Genomic DNA, 15,394 nt, shown 5'->3' on the forward strand with positions numbered 1-15,394 from the left:
CTCGCTCCTCATTTAATGTCGGACCGGAATTAAACAATTGCCACGACAATTTGGGGGCTCGTCCAGGATGCCTACCTCATATTCTTCCTGGACCCATTCTCTGCACGGATTAAAGCGGGCCGGCCAAGCCGGATGAAGGGTTTGAAAAAGTGCCTAAGACACAGGAAGTCCACCTCCACTGAGGACAGCTCGTAGCCGACTCCCGGGATGAGAAGAGACCGTGAGATTCTGGGGAAAGGAAGTGTGGGGTTTGGCTTGTTATTTAAATGAGGATACAATAATGAAGACGTCTGAAGGCAATGATGTTCACTTAGGGGTGACAACCATCGACAAAGGACATAATGAATATGTCACGTATCGGGAAAGAACCCAAAAGCAGACGGGACAACCAGGTAAGGGAAGAATCAAGTCTTCATTGAAGTGACCGATCTCGGGGGTAGAGCAGGAGGTGGCTCTGTGGCAGGTAGGCAGGCAGGCAGAAGTCCATGAATGGCGACGTTCCAGCGAAGACTGGTCCATAGTGGAGGCCTTTTAAGGGTGAGGGCGATTGCTTGATGGCCAGCTGGCGTGCCGGGGTGAAGGGGGGGGGTCAGCAGGTGTCAGCAAGTATCAGCTGGTGTAGCAGGTGTCAGCTGGTGTAGCAGGTGTCAAGGGCGATCGCTTTGATGTCAAGGGCGAGAGGCTGTGACAGAATAATGTCAATTGATGGGTCAGGACAGGAAACTTCCGGGTAAGAGAGTGACTGCAGGGTAGCAGAACGGGGGAAAACAAAGCATACTTAACTGACAAGTCTTGTCTGACAGGAGGTGCGAAAAATATTTGTGGAAAGACATGGTGATGACTCCTTTAAACAGCTTTCAGTGTGGAAAATAAATGTGGGTTTCCTGAAACTGTTAGTTTTAGTGTAAATCAGCTTCAAAAAGAAACTGCAGGATAAGATGGGAAAATGTGAAAGAGAAAAAGAGAAAGGTAAAGCAGATTGGTAAAGTAGCACTGATGATGTGGAAAGAGGAGGCAGGAAAAACAGGCAAAGGAATTGTGAGAAGAGATAAGAGGGGTAGATTCCGGAGCCTGGTGAATGCAACCCTGATATCACACACACACACACACACACACACACACACACACACACACACACACACACACACACATACACACACACCAGCCAAGATGCATTCAACATGACCAAAATGAGCAGATTTGAGGTTTTACCCGAAATGATTTTAGAAGTAGCAGAAAATAAAAGTGGCAGCCAAGCAGTCGTGGAGGGAGGACAGTTGATGCAGGTTATTGTGTTTGCTAGAGAAACAGATCTGAGTATCGTCAGCATAACAGTGGTACGACATGTCTTGAAAGTGACTAAACGAATGACCCAGAGTGTAAAGATAAGAGTACTGTGAGAGAATTATATACCACACCATTCCCAGTTGTCATGAGAGTCGGCGACAGGAAGAAAAAGCAACAACACTCTAGAGATGTGATGTGCACATTGGGCTTGGTATTACATTGTCCAGAGGAAGGAATTAAGGTCACTAGAGTATCAAACATCCCAGGTCAGTATGTACAGTTAGAGCGTGGCAAGCCCCTGTACATTTATTGATGGGATCTGCCGCCATCAGGCCAAGATGACCTCTGATTTGCTTATAACTAGCACACACTCACGTGTCAACACAGCATATGTTCATGCAAGACTCTGATTCGCATGTCACAGCCAGTGTAAGGGACGGAGCTGATAAGGAGTTCTGAGAAAGTTTGGTTCAGCTGAGGGAAAGACAAGTGATCTTGTGACTAGTGACTGGATGTCTTGGAATGATGTGTGTACATTGATGGTTGTGCCAACCTCCGTCGTAGCCAAACTCCACTGGGAGTGTAACTCAACACCACGTGTCTCTAGCCAAAATATGTGACATCCAGTGGAGGGATTTAGGGCCATGCGTCAGTGATCACAAGACTGCATGTGGGAGACTAGGGGAGAAGGAGTGTAATGCTCACCCCAAATGTAAGCATATATAGATGCCAATTTCAGTGCACTTTTATGGGCTACAGATAATTACGATGTGGGATTAGTTGAAGGGGCTGAACCCCTCCATGTGACACCCAAGAGCACATACCGTCCATGTCAGGCTCCAGCCAGAGGCAGTAATAGGTATAACACCAGTGTTTAACAATGCTGGCAGCAGGAGTCATTATCCCATGTGCTCATTCACCAGTGGGGAGGCCTTTCTTTCCAGTTAAAAAGATAAGGCTGCAGAATCACCCAGCAGAGTGGCGATTCATGCAAGATTTACAAGGAGTAAATGCAGCAGTGTCTGTGTGCACCAGGAGTCTCAGTATTGGTTCGCTTTCACGTTTCAGGGTAAAACATATATGTGGACCAGGATGCCACAAACTTATGTTGAGTCCCCCAGCAGCGGACTCACAGTTTTTGCATGCAAGCCTGGAGAGTTTAGGGCTTCCAGCAGGGAGCTCGCTGATACAGTATGTTGATGATTTGATGCCCAGATAGCAAAATGTCTGTGGCCAGACCCGTCCCACACCCGACACTTCATCCGGCCCGCATACCGTGTGGAATGATGGCACTTGGGCGGTCCGGCTCCTGTTTGCCAGATCTGGGCCAGAACCAAGCCATAGCAATGCCTCATGTGCCACATATTTGCCAAAGGTGGCCCATATTTGTTTTGTGATATTTGGGCCATATTCACCATTTACCACACGGGCCACTTCAGGGTCACATCCAGATCACATGTTGCCCAGAGCACCGCATGTTTGCAAAAAAGGCCCACATGTGATTTGGCATATTTGGGCCATATTTGCTGTTATACATGTGGGCCACTTCAGGCTCACATCCATTTTGTCAGGGCCAGAAGAAGGCCATCAGTGCAGCACAGTGGCCCACATCCGGATGCTGTCTGGGTGATCTGTTCATCAACAAAACAAGTTTGTGAGACTGGTACCATTGCATTGCTAAACATCTGGCAGTGCAGGGTCACAAGGCCGGTCTCAGTAAATTGCAATTTGTCTAGGAAAAGGTCACCTTTCTAGGGCACGCGATCGCTTAAAAAAAAAAGAAGGTAGAACATTGAGCTCAAAATGAGCAGAAGCCATCCTCAAAATTCCAAAACCTTTCATTAAGAGGCAATTAATCTCATTTCTAGGGACGACAGGCTACTGTAGACAGTGGATCTGTGACTATGCCTCCCTGGAGGCTCCACTAGTATCTATTACGCATGGCCATGGACTAAAATCAACTGACAATATGACGTAGACAGAGGCTGCTGACGCAGCTTTTCCTCAACTAAAACAGACTGACTACCACGCCTACCTTAGACAGATGATTCACACAGACTGTGGACAGAGAGGGAGGTTTTCTGAAGTCCGTGGTGATAAGATTGTGGTATTCTCCTGTTTCTTGTTATTGTTTCCATCATTACTTGTATGATTGGGTTAATCTGTAAATATTGTATTAAAACTGTACTTCATGCGGCACAAGTCAGATATTCTCCAGATCCCTGGGTTCTACCATACTATTGTGATGATGATGATGATGATGATGATGATGGTGAATCAGGAATCCGGAGCACTTTATTTGTCGTTTCATTTTATGTACTTGCACACATGAGATGAAACCAAATGCCATTTCCCCCCAGCCCTCAGCAGTGCAACACAAAGACAAAAACACATCCAAAAACTACAAGAACACACAAACCCAAACTAACACAGATATGCATATATACAAAGTAAAAAAAAAAAATCGCTGTCCAAGGGAACGAGCGCCAGCCAGGATGACTGCCGGAACTGCCGGTCTGCATGGGCTAGCGGTTAGCTTAGCCTATCCTGCGTCTGCGTCCTCTCAGACCGCCTTCGGTGTTTCCTCCTCGGGCGCAGCTCCAAGCAGGGGCCATGGTCCGTGGGCCCACGGGACGAAGCAGACCAAGCTCTCCCAGCCAGACACCCTCGACACACCTCCCCACACTCCACATGACGACATCAAAAACACCACAGTCGACGCCAGCTGAGGCCGCTGCAAGACCACCCGTGGTGTTATCGGAACTGCCGGTCTGCATGGGCTAGCAGTTAGCTTAGCCTGCCCCGCTTCCGCGTCCTGTCAGACCGCCCTCGGTGTGACCTCCTCGGGCGCAGCTCCGGGCAAGGCCGTGGTCCCTGGGCCCACAGGATGCAGCAGACCAAGCTCTCCCAGCCGATCCAGTGCTATGAAGTGTCTTCTCCATGGGAACTGATAAAGGTCTGTTGTTGGCTGTTAGCTGATAGCAGAGGAATGTGTGAGAAGCTCACTGGAGTGTAACAAGGTCCGAAGGACCGGCCCTGGAGAGTCACAAGCTGGAAGAGAAGGATGAGAGGAGACCTGACCCATGACCTCTTTCAGCAAGCTCTGTTATCCATTAAGATGACAGTCCAGCAATAAAGATGAGCTACTTCCTCCAGCCAGCATTAGGGAGAACTCTGGCTACACACCGTTGTGACTGCAACAATAAGCATGACTCAGCAGGTTGTGTTGCAAGGTACGAAGGCAGTGCACTCTGAGATCAGGGCGCACACCTATGTGTCTATACGTTGTGTGTCTGTTCATGAAGTGTGACAATACTGTAAGAGATTTTTGTCTCGCTCCTCATTTGGAGTGGAGTTGAATATGGCAGTAGGTGCTGACCACTGCATACCAGGAACAGCCCAAAGACCTGTCGTTTTGGAGATGCCCTGACCCAGCTGACTAGCCGTCACAATGTGGCCCTGGTCAACGTCGCTCAGATCCTTACAGTTGCCCATTTTTCCTGCTTCCAACACATCAACTTCAAGAACCGACTGTTCACTTGCTGCCCAATACGTCCCACCCCCTGACAGGTGCCACTGTCACGAGACCTGCCAGTGGTTTTAATGTTTTGGCTGATCGGTGTATCTATCCATCCATCCGTCCATCCATCCATCCATCCATCCATCCATCCATCCATCCATCCATCCATCCATCCATCCATCCATTATCCAGTCCTGCTCTCAGCCTCGTGGGGATGCTGCAGCCTATCCCAGCAGTCATTGGGCAGCAGGCGGGGAGACACCCTGGGCAGGCCACGAGGCCATGACAGGGCCGACACACACACACACACACACACACACACACACACACACACACACACACACACACACACACACACACCCAGGGGCAATTTAGTACGGCTGAGTCACCTGACCTACATGTGTTTGGCCTGTGGGCGGAAACCCACGCAGACACGGGGAGAACATGCAGACTACACAGAGGACGACCCGGGACGACCCCCAAGGTCCTGGGCTCGAACCCAGGACCTTCTTGCTGTGAGGCGACTTTGCTAACCACTGTGCTACCGTGCTGCCGTGTGTGTGTGTGTGTGTGTGTGTGTGTGTGTGTGTGTATATATATATGTATGTACACATATATATGCAGGACTTTGACTAAGTGTGTTTATAGGTGTATGTGTGTGTTTGTAGAAAAGACCTGCAATTGCAGACATAGTCTACACACTTGAAGCCATGTTTAGTTATCCAGAATGACGTGTCCCTACCTATTCCCCCGGTCTCACTGGTGCTGGAAGACAGACTGAGACACGGCTGTAATGTACAGCCAGGGAGAAAATGGAAAATTACTATAAGAAAGAGTGAAAGAGAAACAGGGGGATGGGGCAGTGTGGTAACATCTCCTAACTAGTGGGCTGTGCCACCGACTTGCTGCATCACAACAAACCCCACCAATCGGGGAACAGCCTCTTGCGTCTCCATGGTAACAGGGCTTCCTCCGACCTGAGGAGGTGGAGACACAGAGGGGAAGAGTAAAAAAGCAAAGAGGTGGATGGGGAGCAGAGGCAAAGGAGAGAATCGATCCCTTCTTTAATTTCACAGGGAGGAGTGAAGGAGCGACGCTGCCTCCTGTGCTGCAGGAGCCGATCCAGATTCCCTGGCTGCCCAGAGCAACACCAGGGGGCAGAGACACCACCAGCTAGGGATGGGGCTGTAAAATGCCTGAGCTGCTGGCCTCTTCACATATGGGACCAGGACCTGGAATGGCCCCAAAGCCTCGACTCAGTGGATCAGTTGGGGAGCTGCCGGGTGTTCCGGTCTGCAAGGTAAACACCACCCTGTTTCATATGTAAATACTGCACAGCACCGCGATGTCGACCGCCACGTCCTCTCTCTCGGTATGAAAATCCTGATATGGAAATTCAGGCAAATGAAATGGTGGCAGCGTGAAGCTCGGCCGTCTGCTGGGCTTTGACTTACGCAGAGTTGACTTATGGCAGATGGAGGAGAGACGCAGGGAGGGAAGACCACACTGAGCTGTTGAGGTAGGAGGTGTACTGACGGCGGACAGCAGGTTCCTGCTGTAGTTAGGGAGGGGGACTATGGTGCAGTGCATGCTGTGCAGTGTTTTGTGGCAGGGAACACACTTTATGGTGATGGATGCATGCTGGGTACGGATGGGTCTGTTAGCATTGCTCAGCAGAGCTGCCTCGGTGTTGCTGTGTGCACTGTTGTGATGCAAAAAGGCTTCACCTGTTCCGCTGCATCCAGCCTCTCAAACAAATAGTGTGCAAATCATGTTTCACGGCTGGATGCTTGGGATATGTAACGTGTTCAGTGAGTTTAGCTGGTGAATATTAATGAGCACGAGCGATAATGCAGTCTGTGGAATAGGAATCTGTAAATGATCAAAACGATGAAATAAATCTGACAAATTGGACAAAACCGATTTGTCAATAAAAATAAATAAATAAAACAAATAAGTAATTAAATTACAGTAATTAAATGAATTGAGTTGTAGAACATTTGATTAAATTTAATAAATATACTGATTTAATTAATTAAATTAAAGTAATTAAATTAATAATTAGACGATACAAATAATAATGATAAAATAAAGCTGACAGATTTGACAAAACCGACTTATAAATAAAAATAAATAAATAAAATAAACGAGTAATTAAATTACAGTAATTAAATGAATTGAGTTGTAGAACATTTGATTAAATATAATAAATATATTGATTTAATTAATTAAATTAAAGTAATTAAATTAATAATTAGACGATACAAATAATAATGATAAAATAAAGCTGACAGATTTGACAAAACCGATTTATAAATAAAAATAAATTAAAAAAATAAACGAGTAATTAAATTACAGTAATTAAATGAATTGAGTTGTAGAACATTTGATTAAATATAATAAATATATTGATTTAATTAATTAAATTAAAGTAATTAAATTAATAATTAGACGATACAAATAATAATGATAAAATAAAGCTGACAGATTTGACAAAACCGATTTATAAATAAAAATAAATTAAAAAAATAAACGAGTAATTAAATTACAGTAATTAAATGAATCGAGTTGTAGAACATTTGATTAAATATAATAAATATATTGATTTAATTAATTAAATTAAAGTAATTAAATTAATAATTAGACGATACAAATAATAATGATAAAAAATAAAGCTGACAAATTTGACAAGGTAAAAATAATTTAGAAATTAAAAATAAATAAATAAAATTTCAGTTTATAATTAATTAATTGAGCCGTAGAAAATTCAATAAATTTAATGAATATATTCACAAAAATAAGCAAATGAAATTCATTAAATTACATTAAAAATGAATAAATAAAAATTCAATTGATGTTGCTGTTCTTGTGGTTCTCCGGTCGAGCGTTGGCTTGTGGAGGCTGCGGTTCAGAGCACAGCGCTGTGAGTGTTGGTGGTGACGTTTCCTGTCAGACCTCTTGAGACAACTTCAGTCTGCTGCAGCTCCGGTCTCCGGTGCACATGGTGTTGTTGTCGGAAGCAGACCAGGGCCCTGTTTGGGGTGCTGGTTCATAGAAAGACCCGTGGGACATTCCAAAGTTAAAGAAGATTTTAATTGGTGCGTTAAAACCTTTTGTATTACAAGTACTTACAGCACTGTTTTCAGTAAAGATAATAATAATGAATCCTGTAGCAGTTTTGTCCTCATGGTAAATTTCGCCATTGGCGTCAGTCTTCATGTCCCTGTCTGGATGGACTGATGCTGTGTTAGACAGAAAGAATGTCGGCCATCCCTTTACTGCGACGTGTCCAGGCGTGATCACATAGTCCTGTAGGGGGATGATAAGCTGCTAACCCATCTAGGTCTCGGCACAGCCCGCTGCTGTCTTCCTCTGATGCACAGCATGGGGTTGGAGGTGATTCAAGGGGGTGTGTGAAGATTGGTTTGGGTTTGAATCCAGGGTACTGTATTCAAAGTGCCTCCTCAGCTTGCGTAGCTGATGGAGATATTAGAAAACGAAAAGACAGGATCTAGTATATGTATTAATACTTCTCTCTGTCTGACTTAGTCTTAACCCGTGTTTGTCTCACACTTCCCCTTTGTAGGAGGTATTTTGGACTTCACATAGCGGCTCCCCCTTCACTTCTTCAAGTGAAGGACTCGTTCACGACTCAGTGTGAAGGACTGCTCCGTTATCCAGCTGTGATTCTATCACAGCACAAACAACTTCACCTCAGTGGATGACATTAAACACAGTATGTCATATCTAAACACAGTATGTCACATCTATGTCACATCTAAATACAGTATGTCACATCTAAACACAGCATGTCACATCTAAACACGGTATGTCACATCTAAATATAGTGTGTCACGCAGTATGTCACATCTAAACACGGTATGTCATATCTAAATACAGTATGTCACATCTATGTCACATCTAAATACAGTATGTCACATCTAAACACAGCATGTCACATCTAAACACGGTATGTCATATCTAAATACAGCATGTCACATCTAAACACAGTATGTCACATCTAAACACAGCATGTCACATCCAAACACGGTATGTCATATCTTAACACAGTATGTCACATCTAAATACAGTATGTCATATCTTAACACAGTATGTCACATCTAAATACAGTATGTCATATCTAAACACAGTATGTCACATCTAAACACAGTATGTCACATCTAAATACAGTATGTCATATCTAAATACAGTATGTCACATCTAAACACAGTATGTCATATCTAAATACAGTATGTCATATCTAAACATAGTATGTCATATCTAAATATAGTATGTCATATCTAAATACAGTATGTCACATCTAAACACAGTACGTCATATCTAAATACAGTATGCCATATTTAAACACAGTATGTCACATCTAAACACGGTATGTCATATCTAAACACAGTATGTCACAAGTAAACACGGCATGTCATATCTAAATACAGTATGTCATATCTAAATACAGTATGTCACATCTAAACACAGTATGTCATATCTAAATACAGTATGTCATATCTAAACATAGTATGCCATATCTAAATATAGTATGTCATATCTAAATACAGTATGTCACATCTAAACACAGTACGTCATATCTAAATACAGTATGCCATATTTAAACACAGTATGTCACATCTAAACACGGTATGTCATATCTAAACACAGTATGTCACAAGTAAACACGGCATGTCATCTAAATACAGTATGTCATATCTAAATACAGTATGTCACATCTAAACACAGTATGTCATATCTAAATACAGTATGTCATATCTAAACATAGTATGCCATATCTAAATATAGTATGTCATATCTAAATACAGTATGTCACATCTAAACACAGTACGTCATAGCTAAATACAGTATGCCATATTTAAACACAGTATGTCACATCTAAACACAGTATGTCAAATCTAAATACAGTATGTCATCTTTAAATACAGTATGTCATGTCTAAATACAGTATGTCATATTTAAATACAATATGTCATATCTAAATACAGTATGTCACAACTAAACATAGTATGTCATATTTAAACACAATATGTCATATTTACAGTATGTCACATCTAAATACAGTATGTCACATGTTAATACAATATGTCATATTTAAACACGGTACGTCATATTTAAATACAGTATGTGAAATCTAAATACAGCCTATCACATCTAAATACAGTATGTCATATATAAACACAGTATGTCATATTTAAATATAGTATGTCACATCTAAATACAGCATGTCACATCTAAATACAGTATCTCATATCTAAATACAGTATGTCACACCTAAACACAGTATGTCATATCTAAATAAAGTATGTCATATCTAAACACAGTATGTCACATCTAAATACAGTATGCCATATTTAAACACAGTATGTCACATCTAAACAGAGTATGCCATATCTTAACACAGTATGTTACATCTAAACACAGTATATCATATCTAAACATGGTATGTCACATCTAAACACGGTATGTCATATCTAAATACAGTATGTCACATCTAAACACAGTATATCATATCTAAACATGGTATGTCATATCTAAATACAGTATGTCACATCTAAACACAGTATGTCATATCTAAATACAGTATGTCGTATTTAAATACAGTATGTCACATCTAAACACAGTATGTCACATCTAAACACGGTATCTAAATACAGTATGTCACATCTACACACAGTATGTCACATCTAAACACAGTATGTCATATCTAAACACAGTATGTCACATCTAAACACGGTATGTCATATCTAAATACAGTATGTCATATCTAAATACAGTATGTCATATCTAAATACAGTATGTCTCATCTAAATATAGTATGTAATATTTAAACACAATATGTGATATTTACAGTATGTCACATCTAAATACAGTATGTCACATGTAAATACAATATGTCATATTTAAACACGGTACGTCATATTTAAATACAGTATGTGAAATCTAAATACAGCCTATCACATCTAAATACAGTATGTCAAATCTAAACACAGTATGTCATATTTAAATATAGTATGTCACATCTAAATACAGCATGTCACATCTAAACACAGTATGTCATATCTAAATACAGTATGTCATATCTAAACACAGTATGTCACATCTAAATACAGTATGCCATATTTAAACACAGTATGTCACATCTAAACCGAGTATGTCATATCTTAACACAGTATGTCACATCTAAACACAGTATGTCAAATCTAAATACAGTATGTCATATTTAAATACAGTATGTCACATCTAAATACAGTATGTCACACCTAAATACAGTATGTCACATCTAAACACAGTATGTCATATTTAAACACAATATGTCATATTTACAGTATGTCACATGTAAATACAGTATGTCATATTTAAACACAGTACGCCATATTTAAATACAGTATGTGAAATCTAAATACCATATGTCGAATCTAAATACAATATGTCATATTTAAACACAGTATGGCACATCTGAATACAGTTTGTCATATTTAAACACAGTATGTCACATGTAAATACTGTATGTCATATCTAAATACAGTATGTAATATTTAAATACAGCATGTCATATCTAAACACAGTATGTAACATCTTAACACAGCATGTCACATCTAAACACAGAATGTGAAATCTAAATACAGTATGTCATGTCTAAACACAGTATGTCATATTTAAATACAGTATGTCGCATCTAAATACAGTATGTCACATCTAAATACAGTATGTCATATTTAAACACAGTATGTCATATCTAAATACAGTATATCATATCTAAATAAAGTATGTCATATTTAAACACATTATGTCATATTTAAACACAGTACGTCCTATTTAAATACAGTATGTCACTTATAAATACAAAATGTCATATTTAAACACAGTATGTCACATCTAAACACAGTATGTCGTATTTAAACATAGTATGTCATATCTAAACACAGTATGTCATATTTAAACACAGTATGTCATATCTAAACACAGTATGTCATATTTAAACATAGTATGTCATATCTAAACACAGTATGTCATATTTAAACACAGTATGTCACACCTAAATACAGTATGTCATATTTAAACATAGTATGTCATATTTAAACATAGTATGTCATATCTAAACACAGTATGTCATATTTAAACACAGTATGTCATATTTAAACACAGTATGTCATATCTAAATGTAGTATGTCACATCTAAATACAGTATGTCATATTTAAATACAGTATGTCACACCTAAATACAGTATGTCATATTTAAACACAGTATGTCATATTTAAACACAATATGTCATATTTACAGTATGTCACATCTAAATACAGTATGTCATATCTAAATACAGTATGTCATATTTAAACATAGTATGTCATATTTAAACATAGTATGTCATATCTAAACACAGTATGTCATATTTAAACACAGTATGTCATATTTAAACACAGTATGTCACATCTAAATGTAGTATGTCACATCTAAATACAGTATGTCATATTTAAATACAGTATGTCACACCTAAATACAGTATGTCATATTTAAACACAGTATGTCATATTTAAACACAATATGTCATATTTACAGTATGTCACATCTAAATACAGTATGTCATATCTAAATACAGTATGTCACATGTAAATACAGTATGTCATATTTAGACACAGTATGTCATATTTAAATACAGTATGTCATATTTAAATGACGTTGGTGTCCTAAAGAGTGAAGTGGCGATAAGCTTTGGATGTAGATGTACATGTTCGTCATGGGGCGTCCTGGTGGTTCACCTGGTGCAGACCACATATCAAGGCTGAGTCTTGACCACATGTCATCTCCTGCCTTTCCTGCCTCCTCTCTCTTTGTTGTATCTCCTGCCTCCCCCTTCTATCTTGCCTCCCCTCTCTCCTGACTCTCCTGTCTCTCCTGCCTCCCCTCTCTCTCCTGTCTCTCCTGCCTCCTCTCTCCTGTCTCTCCTGCCTCCCCTCGCTGTCCTGTCTCCTCTCTCTCTCTTGTCTCTCCTGCCTCCCTCTTCTCTGCTGCCTCCCCTCTCTCCTGTCTCTCCTGTCTCTCCTGCGTCCTCTCTCCTGTCGCTCCTGCCTCCCCTCTCTATCCTATCTCTCCTGCCTCCTGTCTCTCCTGCCTCCCCTCTGTCTCCTGCCTCCCCTCTCTCTCCTGTCTCTCTTGCCTCCTCTCTCTCTCCTGTCTCTCCTGCCTCCCCACTCTCTCCTGCCTCCTCTCTCTCCTGTCTCTCCTGCCTCCCCTCTGTCTCCTGCCTCTCCTCTCTCCCCTGTCTCTCCTGCCTCCCCTGTCTCTCCTGTCTCTCCTGCCTCCTCTCTCTCCTGTCTCCCCTCGCTGTCCTGTCTCCTCTCTCTCTCCTGTCTCTCCTGCCTCCTCTCTCTATCCTATCCCTCCTGCCTCCTGTCTCTCCTGCCTCCCCTCTCTCTCCTGCCTCCCCTCTGTCTTCTGCCTCCCCTCTCTCTCCTGTCTCTCTTGCCTCCTCTCTCTCCTGTCTCTCTTGCCTCCTCTCTCTCCTGCCTCCCCTCTCTCTCCTGTCTCTCCTGCCTCCTCTCTCTCCTCTCTCTCCTACCTCCCCTCTGTCTCCTGCCTCTCCTCTCTCTCCTGTCTCTCCTGCCTCCTCTCTCTCCTGTCGCTCCTGCCTCCCCTCTCTATCCTATCTCTCCTGCCTCCTGTCTCTCCTGCCTCCCCTCTCTCTCCTGTCGCTCATGTCTCTCTGCACTGTCACTGTCCACACAGACCATTCATCCATACCTGATGGACAACACTGTGCTTTCAGTAACTGTAGCCATTGGTGAAGTGGCTGCATTAACCTGTGTGTGTTACATAAAGCAGAATACAAGACGGAGTATTTGATGCTATGAGTATTCTATGCCATTAACAGAGTGTCCAGCCTGGTCTCTTTCAGGAAAAATCAGAATCAGAGTCATGTTCATTGGCCATGCAGGTTTGCACATAGATGGAATTTGACTCCGGTTTCAAGGCTCTCTCGGTGTACTTAACACGAATAACAACACTACAACACAACAATCTTCACATATAAGGGTTGACTTTAAACAGGCGAAAAATATGCCTAGTTGAATAAAAGTTGATAAAAAAGGAATCAAAAATCAATTAACTCCCCACACCGGAAGTTCCGCTTGCGCTTCCGGCGTGGGAAGATGGCGGCGTAAATTCACGTTTGCAGCGGCCTCACCCAGCACCGTCCATGCAGTGTCTTTGTCCACGTCTGCGTCTACGTTTGTGTCTTGGTTTGATGGCCGGGGGAGCTTGGTCTGCTGCGTCCTGTGGGCCCAGGGACCACGGCCCTGCCTGGAGCTGCGCCCGCAGAGGAAACACCGAGGACGGTCCGACAGGACGCGGAAGCGGGGCAGGCTAAGCTAACTGCTAGCCCATGCAGCTTTTTTTTTGTAGTTTGGATATATGTGTTGTTGTCTTTGTGTTGCGCTGCTGTGGGCTGGGGGAAACGATATACAAATAAATGCTCCTGATTCCTGATTAAGGAAATAAAAACTAAGTTTGGCCAATAACTGGATCTGGTGCTGGTTTGAAGATGGTTTTAAAGCTAACCAGTTATAACTGACCTGCACATGTTCTAGTCGTGGTTGTGTATTTCCTTACCCCTCCAACTCACGTGTTACACACACACACACACATTCAACAACCATATCTGTGCCTCTCTCTGTCCCTCCCTCTCTCTCTCTATCTATCTATCTATCTATCTATCTATCTATCTATCTATCTATCTATCTATCTATCTATCTATCTATCTATCTATCTATCTATCTATCTATCTATCTATCTATCTATCTATCTATCTATCTATCTATCTATCTATCTATCTATCTATCTATCTATCTATCTATCTATCTATCTATCTATCTATCTATCTATCTATCTATCTATCTATCTATCTGTCTGTCTATCTGTCTATCTACCTGTCTGTCTATCTGTCTGCCTGCCTGCCTGCCTGCCTGCCTGCCTGTCTCTCTCTCTCTCTCTCTCTCTCTCTCTCTCTCTCTCTCTCTCTCTCTCTCTCTCTCTCTCTCTCTCTCTCTCTCTCTCTCTCTCTCTCTCTCTCTCTCTCTCTCTCTCTCTCTCTCTATCTATCTATCTATCTATCTATCTATCTATCTATCTGTCTGTCTGTCTGTTTGTCTGCCTGTCTGTCTGCCTGCCTGTCTGTCTGTCTGTTTGTCTCTCTGTCTGCCTGTCCGTCTGTCTCTCTCTGTCTGCCTGCCTGTCTCTGTTTGTCTGCCTGTCTGTCTCTCTCTCTCTCTCTCTCTGTCTGTCTGTATGTCTGTCTGTCTGTCTCTGTCTGTCTGCCTGTCCGTCTGTCTGTCTCTCTCTGTCTGTCTGTCTGTCTCGGTCACAGGAGCTGATACACTGCCCAGATTTAGGACGTCTTAGCATTATGGGTCATTGGATTACCTTGTAGTAGATCAGGAGGAGGAGGGCTGGCGCTCCAGCAGGAGGACACAGACAGGAAGTGCTGGCTAGTGAGTAGGGATCATCCTGCAGACAGACACGCTAATATTTCCTCTTGTAGCCCGCTAGCCACTCCCGGGTTTACAGGT

The sequence above is a fragment of the Lampris incognitus genome, chromosome 12, assembly GCF_029633865.1.
Source record: "Lampris incognitus isolate fLamInc1 chromosome 12, fLamInc1.hap2, whole genome shotgun sequence".
Taxonomy (NCBI): Eukaryota; Metazoa; Chordata; class Actinopteri; order Lampriformes; family Lampridae; genus Lampris; species Lampris incognitus.